This window comes from Apteryx mantelli, chromosome 5, assembly GCF_036417845.1.
Source record: "Apteryx mantelli isolate bAptMan1 chromosome 5, bAptMan1.hap1, whole genome shotgun sequence".
Lineage (NCBI taxonomy): Eukaryota > Metazoa > Chordata > Aves > Apterygiformes > Apterygidae > Apteryx > Apteryx mantelli.
Genome location: NC_089982.1, coordinates 70,957,556 through 70,969,667, shown reverse-complemented (window position 1 = coordinate 70,969,667; position 12,112 = coordinate 70,957,556). Strand labels below are relative to the sequence as shown.

At 41.0% G+C, this 12,112-nt stretch overlaps 1 protein-coding gene across 5 annotated transcripts in view; it reads left to right on the top strand.

Moving 5' to 3' along the window:
• C1QTNF7 (C1q and TNF related 7) overlaps positions 1-12,112 on the top strand; it is a 55,930-nt gene that overhangs the window by 14,125 nt on the left and 29,693 nt on the right. The window contains exon 1 of one of the 5 annotated variants that reach the window (XM_013960020.2): positions 2,765-3,006. The exons of the other annotated variants lie outside the window; for them this stretch is intronic. The gene's annotated coding sequence lies outside the window, so the exon portion shown is untranslated. Of the gene's footprint in view, positions 1-2,764; positions 3,007-12,112 lie in introns of those variants that run through there. 5 annotated transcript variants of the gene reach the window in all.

Below are 12,112 nucleotides of genomic sequence, written 5' to 3'. Positions count from 1 at the left end.
TACTTCCTCCAGTGCAAGCCAGATCCCTGGGTAGAAACCGAATCGTGCTTGGGATGATTAGGTGGTGCTCAGATTAGTGGTGTGTTTTGGATGACCACCCTGAGAATATCATTATGGAAATAAGACTTGGTCCTCAAAAGTTAGGTATATATTCCACTTGTCTTGAAAGCAAAGAAGTAGGTCAGTGCCAGCCCAGGGACTGACTCCTGGTAATAGCTCCCGAGCAGTTTTTGAAGTTTAGCCTCTTGTAATTATGGACAGAAAGCTGGATGGGCTCCCAGCACACTTCATTCACGGGGCTGCCTCTGAAACCTGGGTGTATGCGGGTAGTCCTGTGTGTCAAGCATTGCTAATGTAAACCGTGTCACAAGACCTATATATCAGAAAATGAAATTAAAAGAAAAAATCCCAGCTATTTTCTGAAAACAGAAGAGGTGTGTTTGCTGATGGCTTAGCATAGAGGGCTGAGTCTGTCATGGTAGTTGATGCCAGCTATTGTAGGTATCAGGAGTTGCAGCAAAAAAGAGCTTGCTCTTTGCCAGTGGGAAGGTTGGGTGTTGGAGACAGAGGGGTATGAGATGAGGATGGCATTTTAAACAAGGCTGTGCAAGCCCACAGAAAGCCTGGAAACATTGAACCTTTTCCTGAAAAAAAATATTAATCAGCAGAGTATGTGGGAATGCAGGCAACAGTGATGACGGAGATCTGTGATTTTTCCAAGCAGAGCAGCAAAGGCAATGCACAGAGCTCAGTAAGGGAGCTGGTGAAGTAAGAGCCTGCAGAAAAGGGAGTTAACGTTCCCGTGACGAGTATCAGCATGAGCGAAGGCTGTTAAGGGGGTTATGCTGGTTAATGAAGTGTAGCTGTTGTGCTGCAGGTGGGGAGGTGGTGCCTCACGGCAGGGAGGACCTGGTGCAGAGCCTGCGAGCAGGTGGCCTCTGGGCTGGGCTCAGGGTGCGCAGGCGTCCCATGCACCTGCGTGGCGGCCCCGGCGGGGACACACTGCTTTGCTCACCCCCACGCCGTGCAGCACTGCTCGCACAGGCTGGGTGCTCCTGGCCTAACGCTGGCCTGCAAAGGCCAACACAGACCAGCCTGGGGGTTCCTGCCTGCATTTCGATGGCCCGATATGAGCCTGCTCCAACATATATTGCATCACCTGGATTGCAGGTGCTGTGCCCGAACTGCTAAACTTTCAAACATGAATTTTAATTAGAATAAAAAATCAATAAGTTAACATTTTGAAATTCATCATATATATATTGGTTGATAGTACCTCATATTTTGAAAAAGTTGGGGGGGAGGGGAAAGCAGCAGGAAGAGTTGAAAAGAGTTGAAATGAGTTTACTGTAGGCTTAAAGTTTCAGTATTTGACAAAGGACGTGGATATAAATGGAAACTAAATTGAAACTGAGACTTCTCTCATTCAACACAATAGATCATTGCTACTAGTCAGCTACAACTGGGAAAAGCAATTTAATTACGAATAAACAACTTTGACATTGTACATGTGTTTTAGTGTCTTCAATAAAGTTTGCAAAAAAAAGAAACAACAAAAAAAGCCCAAACTGTCTGACACCAGAAATTTAAAATGTGTAGGAGATTGTTCAAGTCCATTGCCACACAAAGAGAATACTTTATATACTAGACAAAAGACATCATTGGATCATTTTTCATTAAAAACTACTTTTTTCTGAAACTAGAAATGCTTATTAAAAGTTCTGAGGAGTTTTTTATCTTTATATTTTATAAATGCAGGAATTTTGCATTTACAATATTTTAAAGCTTGATTTTAGACTCTAAGTTCATTTCCCTTTTTCCCTCTTTTGCAGCTGAATACAATAGAATGAATGGGGACTTAGACTTTCTTTCTTTTTATCTTTTTGCTACTACTTTTATTATCCTTAGAATATTGATTTTTTTATGCTCCTCATAGAATCTTCTGTCCTCACTGTCTGGGAATTGAATGACTAATGTTTAAAATGATGTCTTTTTTTTTTTGGTAAATTTTGAATTTTACAATGGAGCAGGGAGCTTCTTTTTTGCTGAAACCTTATATTCACCTATTTTAATCTACATCATTATCTTGCTTTTCAAATATATTTAATTTCCCTATTTGTTCTACTGACAGAGCACTTGCTCAAACAGCTATGCTTTAAAGGCTTGTTGTTTTATGACAGCTTTAACAAGTTTAAGTACACCACAGGAGAGAGAGAAAGAGAATGAAGTAAACGGTTTTTTTGACAGAGAAAAAAAATCTGAAAAAAAAACATTTTGCTTGCAGGCAATTCATTGCATTTATGATGTCATAAATGCTAAACATCATTCTGGGTTACATTTCCTGGCTGAAATACAGAAATTCTCAGAAAATTGAGGGTTGAAATAGAAAGTCAACAGTGACCTAATTTGGAATATAATGAAACTAAGTAGAGGGGACAGAACAGAAAATGCTGCCACCTGGGAATTGTGAAATGGCATAGAGAAGCCTGTCATCTTTGTTTTATTTTTAAATATATGAACCAAATAAAAGCTGAAAATGAAAACATGCATTGTGGTTTTATTTTATTGTGTCTCTGTAAGAAGCGCTGTTCCTATACACTACCCATATATAACATGACATGCCACAGTTCCTCTGCTCAGATTGCTCACTCTTACGTTACTGCTCAAGTATGCATTCAAAAAGGAGCCAACAGATACAGTAGATTTATTCTAGTCGTTGAGGTCAAGGATTCCTTTTCTTTTTATCGGATTCATCTAAGAGGGAACTCTTTTCTCAGTACCGACTGCTGTGCTTTCTGCTTTGCATTCTACTGTCAGTGTGCACCACTGATAATGAAGTATGTGAGAACACTGTGAAATGGAAATCAGGAAATTACTTATCAATCTGAAGCACCAGAGAGTTATGTGTCATCTTCAGTGCCAAAGTTAGGGGGCTTTCAGCAAAGCACAGTATCTTCATGCACTATAATTCAGAGACTCCAGCTGCTGGAAGCTCTTGCAAACCATGTAAGTAAAGGGCTTCATTTTCCTGAAGCAAGCTTTGTATATTCTCTTGCCTCGTAAAGACACTTAGCTAATCTAAATTTCAGATGGGTTTCCTAATACTAGTAATGCTGTTTTTATTTCGCTGTGTTGTTTTGAATAATGCATATATGCAGGCACAATAAATAAAGAACTTATGTTTCTTCAGATGTTTTACTTGTGAGTAGTGTGAGGAGCAGAATCTGTGTGCAAGTCAGTCGGGCTCTCCTTGCTTTTGTGATCACTGATAATATCTGTTCTCTCTTTGTGATCTGTGACATGGAGAACTGTCTGATTTCTTAAGTTTCTTGTTATTGCTATTTCAAGGATAATATGAAGCTGGCAGCAAAACACAAAACCTGTGCAAAGTAAAACAATGAGAAGAAAGCAAGTTTATAAAGCAGCATTAGTTAAGACCAAAAGTGGTGTGTGAACCATGCTGAACTTGTGGTCTTGTGGGATTTTATATGCTTTATAATGAGGTTTAAGAGGTCACAGATTATGCAGCGAGCAGGAACATTAAATGACACAAGAAACAGTTTGATTGCTTTATAAAAAATAATCTCACTGATCATGCTTATATTTATATTAATCACTTTTTGTGTGGTTATTTGGGGTTTAATACAGAGGGTGGGTTCAACTTTCTGTGATCTTCACAATGTAACTTAAAATCATGAAATAATTTATGAATGCCAAGGCAAATTCCACTGTCTCTCCTTGTTCTTTATTCAGTTTACATATCTATTGACATCTATACAGAGAGGCATTCATGTCCCAAATTTCTCTTGTTTCTGGGGTCCTCTCTGTCCTTTTGATGACTGCCCATATGGAGCTAGTGTGATAAGTGAATGAAAACTGGCTGCTATGCCAGAAAGCTCAAGTATCTCCACTGACCAGGGTAGAGGTGATATTGTCCTGAGACTGAAATGTAATGGGTTCATCTGAATGTCCTCGGAGTTCCTGGTATCTTCCCATTCAAAGAGATACTGGCCCATTCTCATTCCTTGCAGACTTCCCAAAAGTACCTAATCCCTCTGACTTTGGACCAGGCACAAACCCATAGAGTGACATCAGCTTTATTTGTTGCACGTGTGTCACCACAACGACCTGTTGTTTCAGGTGCTCTGAGGAACACAGTCGCTGCTCCAAAGAGCTTGTTACCACTCATGTCCCTCCCATTGACCTTAATTTCCTCTCTGTCTCCAGAGCTTTTCTGGACTGATAGAAATATTAGCATTATGAGGGAAAAGGGGCACTGTCCACTAAGGGAGACAAGCCTGGTTTATTGAAGTCAATGGAAAGGTCTTTTTGACTACAGCTGGGCAATCAGACCTTGGGTGCCAAAATAGCGAGGAAGTTAATAAGCAAGGCAGGAATGCGTAGCTGCAGCGTGCCACTCGGGCGAAGCTGGGGTGTAACCTCCCTGAACGGGGACAGGGGAAGGCTCTTTATGAAGAAGTTTGCAGGGTGGAAACAATCATGTTTTGAAGGTGCATTGGTAGGAGATATTGAATGACATAGGGGGTCAATGCGAAAGGCAGAGAGAACAGACTCCTCTGCTGAAAGAGGAAGAAAACACTGCTTTTCAAGAGAGTTTGGAGAGTGACAAAAGGTTTAATTTTCAGTATGGAGATGGGTAAGATGTGAGGTAACTCTATTTTTTGGTTTGCACCTCAGCTCTCACATACCTAGCTGGTGTAACTGTACTCCAGGGAGAAAACAGCAGATTGTTATATTTGGGGGATTTATGTATATTCATGTGATCCATTAGTCTCTTGGCAAATGCATCTTTTGAGCTCTAAAGCTCTCTGAACCTTTCATATAGGCCTTTTCTTTGAAGCAACAGATGTCTGTGATAAGCAGATGGTTATAGCTTTGAATTTCAACATCTTTAAATACTTTGTTGTGTATATTTTATGGAGAAGAATGTACTTTTTCTTACTATGCAGAACTGATGCATTAAACAAAAGTATACATATCTGCATGTGTGATGTCCCTTCCTAGCTTGCAGACCAACAAACCACATATTTCTCAGGATTATTTGTTGTGAGATATTTTCACCCCACTGTTCAACTTGTGTTTTCAAGTTACAAGCTAACTGCCAAATGCACTGGTCTGATGTGTGCTCAGTCAACGCAAACAAGCAACAAGAAGCGTCGGTTGTGGATTATGTCTCACTTTAATGCATACTGTGAGCAGGCTGAATTCTTTCTCTTGTAAAATTTCCCTTGGGGAATAATGCAGTGCCTACAGGAATAACTGAGAAGAAATATTTTGATTGTTCTTATTCTAAAATTTCATTTTTCAAGAGGTACAGCTATGAAATTTGATGTGCAAGGGATCTAAGAACATAAGATCTTAGACCAGGAATAAATCTGGGAACACAAATGGAAAGAATAAGTCTCCAATAAGAATATAACTCTCTTTTTCTTTCAAGGAAAAAGAAGCCAGATAGCCAGATTTTTGTCCAAATGTTTTGCTATGGGATATTAATTTAGTACTTAAAACTAAAGTTCATTTCCTCCCTCTCCACCCAACTTTCAGAATTGAACAGTTTGTTTTTTAAAGAAATCTCTTTGTGACATGTGAGAACTGTTTAAACTTGAATTAGTTGATCTTAAGAATGGATTTTCCACAGATTATCTAAGGCTTTGTTAATTACTAATAACACAAACTATGTTATTGCATGAATTCAATGCTTATGTAAGGCACCAGCATGGCCTGAGAGAACAGAAATGCCTCATTTCAACCAACACTTTTGAATTTTTGCCTTCACCTTTGAGAAGCACTGAGGCTGTTGAAGGGTCCTTGGTGCTGGAAGGGATCAGCGGTGATGCAGGATTCTCTTTCTCTCCCCTTTTCTTGCTCCCCTTCCCCTCTGAGAACCTTCTTCTTTTTCACATCTCTAAGACATAGTAACCCCTAATGCCAGGCTGTCCCTCTCACAGAGTAGAGATTTCTCTCTTTTTGCAGCTCACATCAGCCTATTTTTGCTCAACAGTACAAGGTTTGCTGCTAGACTTTGCTCCTCCTCTGAGAAGAGGAGAAGATGGTGGGCCCAAGATGCAGAAATGGCCTGAAGGGGATGTCATGCCCCAGCATAGCTGGTGGTCCAAATACAAGGCAGGATTTCATTGTTTGTGTTTAAGCAGCCAGTCCCCATCTCTTCGGGTATAAGCAAAGTAAGCCCACATGTAAGCAAAGCAGGCACACGGCTGATTTGTAGCCTGTAGCCCAAGGCTAATGGCTGTCTTAATTACTGCCTTGAATAGCTGTGCGTTTTCTGGTGGTTGCCTCCTCCAGGTGTCTTCTGCTAAGATGGTGGGACTGGTCATTATCCAAGACAACACTGGACTAACAGAACCATTAATCTGACCAAAGATGGCAGCTCCCTTAGTTCCACTTTGAAAGTATTAAGACCTGTTCTGTATCTAATACAGTAGGGAGAAAGAAGAAGGGGCGGGGGGAAACATCTCTGAACAGTTCTACTTTATATTCTTGATAAGTAATATTATTTGAAGATATGAAGGTTAGAAATTTACATACCAAATGAGAAAGAGTTGTGAAAACTTCTGATTGATAGGTTGTCTTTCTTTTTTTAAAATTCTAATTGCTTAAAGGCTGCAAACTCTCAAATCCTTTGGAAATTCCAGGTGGTACTCTGCTACATGACAGCAACATAACTCAGAGAGATGATCTGCTAAATAAAGCCTTTCAGGGATATGAAGAAATTGCCTTTTGATGTGTGCCAGACTTCTCTTGTATCTCACTCAAAAAAATTCTGCTCACTGTGAGTCGAGCCCTATTATCCATTACTGGTCTGTTGTAGCACCTCATCATATATGTATTTATTTCTCTGAATGCCACCTCTTGGACTTGTAGGAGGAGATGTGAGGACTGAGACAAGATTAAATGATTGTTACGTCAAGATCATGTGAAAAGTCTGAAGATGCAGAAAACTAAAGGTAGTTTTCCCTGAATTCTGGTAATCCATGTCCATCTGTGGTCATCCATAAATAAATAGTGTCTCTGTAAAGAGGGAATGAAAACAATTTTTTAAGACCTGCCATGCTGCTATGGGTCTGTAATCTTCACATACAGTCAGAAACAACATTAATTAAAGACCAGAAAATTAAAGAATATTCCTCCAAGTGGAAAAGTAAACAAGCCTCCGAAACTGCCAGAAAGCTCCAAACCTAAATGTTGTACCTGACAAGCAGCAAAACAGCCAGTAAAGGACCATAAGTAGCAGACTATCCAGAGATGACTGGTATGGAGAGTACAGTAGCATTACAGTTTGCATACAGAAAGCTGGTCTGGAGGCTGCACTGAGCAAACAACTACAGCGGAGGGTTATAATGGAAATGTGGCCTTTTTGCTTGTAGGAAAATCAACCTGCTGGAACAGACACTGCTCTACTGGATAGTCCTTAGCTAATAGATAGGACTGAGCTCGTCTTTTTAGGTAATGCTAAATGTGTTGTATGTAATGTGTCTGTGAGTGCCTGCAAATTTTTGAAGTTCTGCAAAGTAACTAACATACTTGGTATCTTAAAGGCCTTTAGGGAGGGAATAAAAAACTGCCAGGGTTCATATTCCAAAGGAAATTATTTCTGTTATATTTTTAAGGTTTCTCTCTGTGGCTTTTGAGCTGTTTCCTGAAATTTACAATTGCATTCATGTAAATCTACCTCCAGCTTTTCCTAAAATAATGGTGAAGCAGCATATGTGGTAATTAAAATAATTCTTTCTCTGAACCTCATCTCCCTTTTGGTTTATCAGCTAATGTTCTAGCAAGCAGTTTCAGCCTTGAGGGGCTACTGATAGATAGGGAAGCAGTAGTTCACTATCTCAGCTAACTTGTCCCTGCTAGGTCCTTGATAAATCTGGGGAAGAAAAATCAGTATTCACTAAAGACTGACTTTGACACTTATCAGAAATTCAGATCCTTGAATTTGCACAGACCAGCACAGAAAGTGCAGGGAGTCATCAGAAAGACTTGGGACTGTTTTTGCTTTTTTGTGGCAATGGGGAAAAAGATTCAGCATCATATTGTTGCAACACCAAGAGGACTGTTAGTGCATCCTGATCACTTCCTCCGCGCATGAACAACATTCCACCCACCTATACAGAGTCATTAGTATATCCACCAAATCTTCTCTCTTGGAGGAAAAATCCAGATTGGGTTATTCTGGAGGATTACATAAAATCTTCAGGATTCAAGAAAGCTACAAGACAAGTGCCTGAGTGTCTCAAAAGGGCAGGATAATTTCCAGTTACAAGACTGAAGATTCAGACACTGTCTTGTTTTTCATGGGACTATGTTTGGTCGATCATTCCGTGACTGCTATGTTTTGCTTGTTAAAGAAAATATTCTCTATTCATGGCCATTCGTTGTTCATAAAGGTGACTGTTTAGGTTCCCCAGTCAGAATGACCACCAAAGGTCATAGAGCAAGAAGGTAAGAATCCATATAAATTGGAAATTAAGATATTTTGTCATTATAATTATTGACAGACACTGCATAGTCCTGGATTTCTGGAATCTCTGAAGAGGGAATTATCTTTCTTTTATCTATATCTGCTCTTGAATATTGTTGAAATTTCTATAGCCCAGGTGGGAATCAGAGAAAACATTAACTTTTGGGGGGTTCTGCTTGAAGCAAAATAGATAAGGCGAAGTAAAGAAATTAATGAGCACAATACCTGTGGGGTTTGACAGGTGCCTTGAAGGCACCAGCTTTTAAGAGCAGACATGAACTCAGGAAGTTAAGATGAAGGAAAGAGTCACGTAGATGAGGGGAGAGCAGTCTTCAGTAAGGCTTTTGACACTGTCTCCCATAACATGCTCATAGGTAAGCTCAGGAAGTGCAGGCTAGATGAGTGGACAGTGAGGTAGATTGAGAACTGGCTGAATGGCAGAGCTCAGAGAGTTGTGATCAGTGGCACAGAGTCTAGTTGGAGGCCTGTAGCTAGTGGTGTCCCCCAGGGGTCAGTGCTGGGTCCAGTCTTGTTCAACTTCTTCATCAATGACCTGGATGAAGGGACAGAGTGCACCCTCAGCAAGTTTGCTGACGATACAAAACTGGGAGGAGTGGCCGATACACCAGAGGGCTGTGCTGCCATTCAAAGAGACTTGGACAGGCTGGAGAGGTGGGCGGAGAGGAACCTCATGAAGTTCAACAAAGGCAAGTGCAGGGTCCTGCACCTAGGGAGGAATAACCCCATGCACCAGTACAGGCTGGGGGTTGACCTGCTGGAAAGCAGCTCTGCTGAGAAGGACCTGGGAGTGCTGGTGGACACCAAGTTAAGCATGAGGCAGCAATGTGCCCTTGTGGCCAAGAAGGCCAATGGTATGCTGGGGTGCATCAGGAAGAGTGTTGCCAGCAGGTCGAGGGAGGTGATTCTCCCCCTCTACTCAGCCCTGGGGAGGCCACATCTGGAGCACTGTGTCCAGTTCTGGGCTCCCCAGTACAAGAGGGATGTGGCACTACTGGAGCAAGTGCAGCGAAGGGCTACAGAGATGATTAGGGGACTGGAGCATCTCTCTTATGAGGAAAGGCTGAGAGAGCTGGTCCTGTTCAGCCTGGAGAAGAGAAGGCTGAGAGGAGATCTTATCAACGTGTACAAGTATCTGAAGGGAGGGTGTCAAGAGGATGGGACCAGACTCTTTTCAGTGGCGCCCAGCAACAGGACAAGAGGCAACGGGCACAAACTGAAACACAGGAAGTTCTGTCTGAACCTGAGAAAAACTTCTTTACTGTGAGGGTGACTGAGCACTGGAACAGGTTGCCCAGAGAGATTGTGGACTCTTCATCCTTGGAGATATTCAAAAGCTGTCTGGACGCAATCCTGGGCAACGTGTTCTAGGTGATCCTGATTGAGGAGGGGGGTTGGACTAGATGATCTCCAGAGGTCCCTTCCAACCTCAACCATTCTGTGATTCTGTGATTTTCATGTTCATCCTTTTGGTTGAAGAGAATGACGGTATCAGGCAGAGCATATGCAGATACACTTGGAGAAAGGTGTTGCCAGAGACTATCTCAGGAGTGCACCTATGCTGTGAATGTCATCTGAAATTAGTTAGGAACAGTTATGTCATCTTGATTCACATACTAATACAGATGATTCAGTAAGGCTCTGGAGAGATGGAGCCACGAGTTAGCTGGCAATAAAAATTTTGGCCTTTATGAATCACTGAAATATCCAAACTCTCAGGGGTGTATTTCTCTAGCTTTGCACCTTGCCTTTTAAATGAAGAAACTTCCTGTTGTGGCCACATCTATGATGTCAGTTCTTCATGATGGTTTGAAAAGGATGTCGCACTTTTTATTTCTTTCTGAAAACACCAGGTGCAGAAGCAGAATTTTGGACGTTTTTCACATGCGTGTGCTATGACAAAACCCTCCTCATTATCATCTTTCTGGCTGAGAATAAGCCCATGGTCATTAGTAGTGGGCCCTGAAACAGAGCACTGGACCCTGTTCTGGAATAAAACAATTCAGGGAGAAATGTGAAATGTCTTTTCATGAGATGAATGTTGTTTTCAAGACAATCCCATGATAGAAATTCTTTGAGCTAAATGATCATTTGCAACGTACAAAAGGACACTGGCTCCATTTTATCTTTAGGCAGTGAAGGAATGTGAAGGCCCAGAGAGGCACTTTGCAAAAGGGGCTGAGGTGACTGGTGATCTCCCTCCTTATGACAAATAAAGTGACAGGCAGAGTTTTTGACATGTTTGTCCCCCTCAGTAGGCCTGTTTAAAGTGTAGTACTTTGTCACTGTTTTTTCCCACAGAAAGGGTTAAAAAATTCCTCCAGCATCTCAGCACTAACAGGGAATTTTTCAGTATAGAATTAAGCAAGTCATATTTTGCTAACATTTATGGAAGTTATGACCACATTTATGTGGTCAGAGATTTGTGTATATTTGCTCGCATTGATTTCAGTTTAATGTTTGGTTGTTGCCCCTTGTTGTAATGAGGTCTTAAGTTCTTCCCTGCTGGCCTGAGGCAGTATTTTCCAGATTATGGCTATATTTTCCCTAAATTGATGATGTGTTTCACATTGTAGCATTGTATCACTGTGCTATGTCTTTGAGGGCTCAGCTTTCATGCAGATGCCTAAAGCTGCTCTTGAAGTTCACACACTAATGCAGACAGGATGGTTGGCTAAATTTCTGTTTCAGATGGCTCCTACCATCTTTTCTTCATTGCTGCCAGTGTTTTCTATCACTTCCCCAGGGACACCAGATGCATCTAGTGATTCCAGTTCCAGCTTCCAAGCTGAAACAGATCATGGACAGCAGCCATGTGTTGTTCAGATGCTTGGATGGGAGCGAGGGATCTTTTTCCTTTTTCTCTTGCTGGACCAATTCACTCAAAGAGAACTTATTTTAGATCAAATTGGCATCACTTTTTGCTAATTTATCTTTCCTCTCTCTCCTAAATTCTAACCTTTCACTATATCCTAAAAGAAGAAAGTTGCTTTAAAAGGAAACTGGTGCCTGGGACAATGTACCTTACTCCTAGCTTAAATGATAGAACAAGAAAAGTGTTTAAATCTAAAAGTCACAGACTGTAGCTGCTGAAAAATATGACAACAGCCAGAAACATGCTTCTTCCCAGTGCTGCATAAGTAGATATAGTGGATATAGTGTGTAATGTACTGCAACATCACAGCAGGTCTTCAAAATTTAAAACAAGGAGGAATAGAGGACTGCTGCACCTTGGCTCTTTAATCCCCTGAATGTGTTGTCTGTGTTGATTAGTTACTTTGATTTGTGCTTCCCAGCACAGCTCATTTTTCCCTTTAATAGGAGTTCTGCTTGTAAATTGTCACTTGGATTGATAGTATTTGCACCAAACAGTGTAATTAGGCTGGAGTGATGGAATATATTACATTGTTTGTTTTTCATTATGTTTATTCCAGATGCTTTTTGTCACTGACTCTTCTTCTGAGCTAGGCTGTTAATAAACATAGGATAAATCTAATGAATAAATTTGCTCTGCTTGGTATAGATCTGTGGTGGTGGCTAAAACCATGTTATACCGCTAAGTAATGGTTTCACATTAGAACTACAGAAATGTTA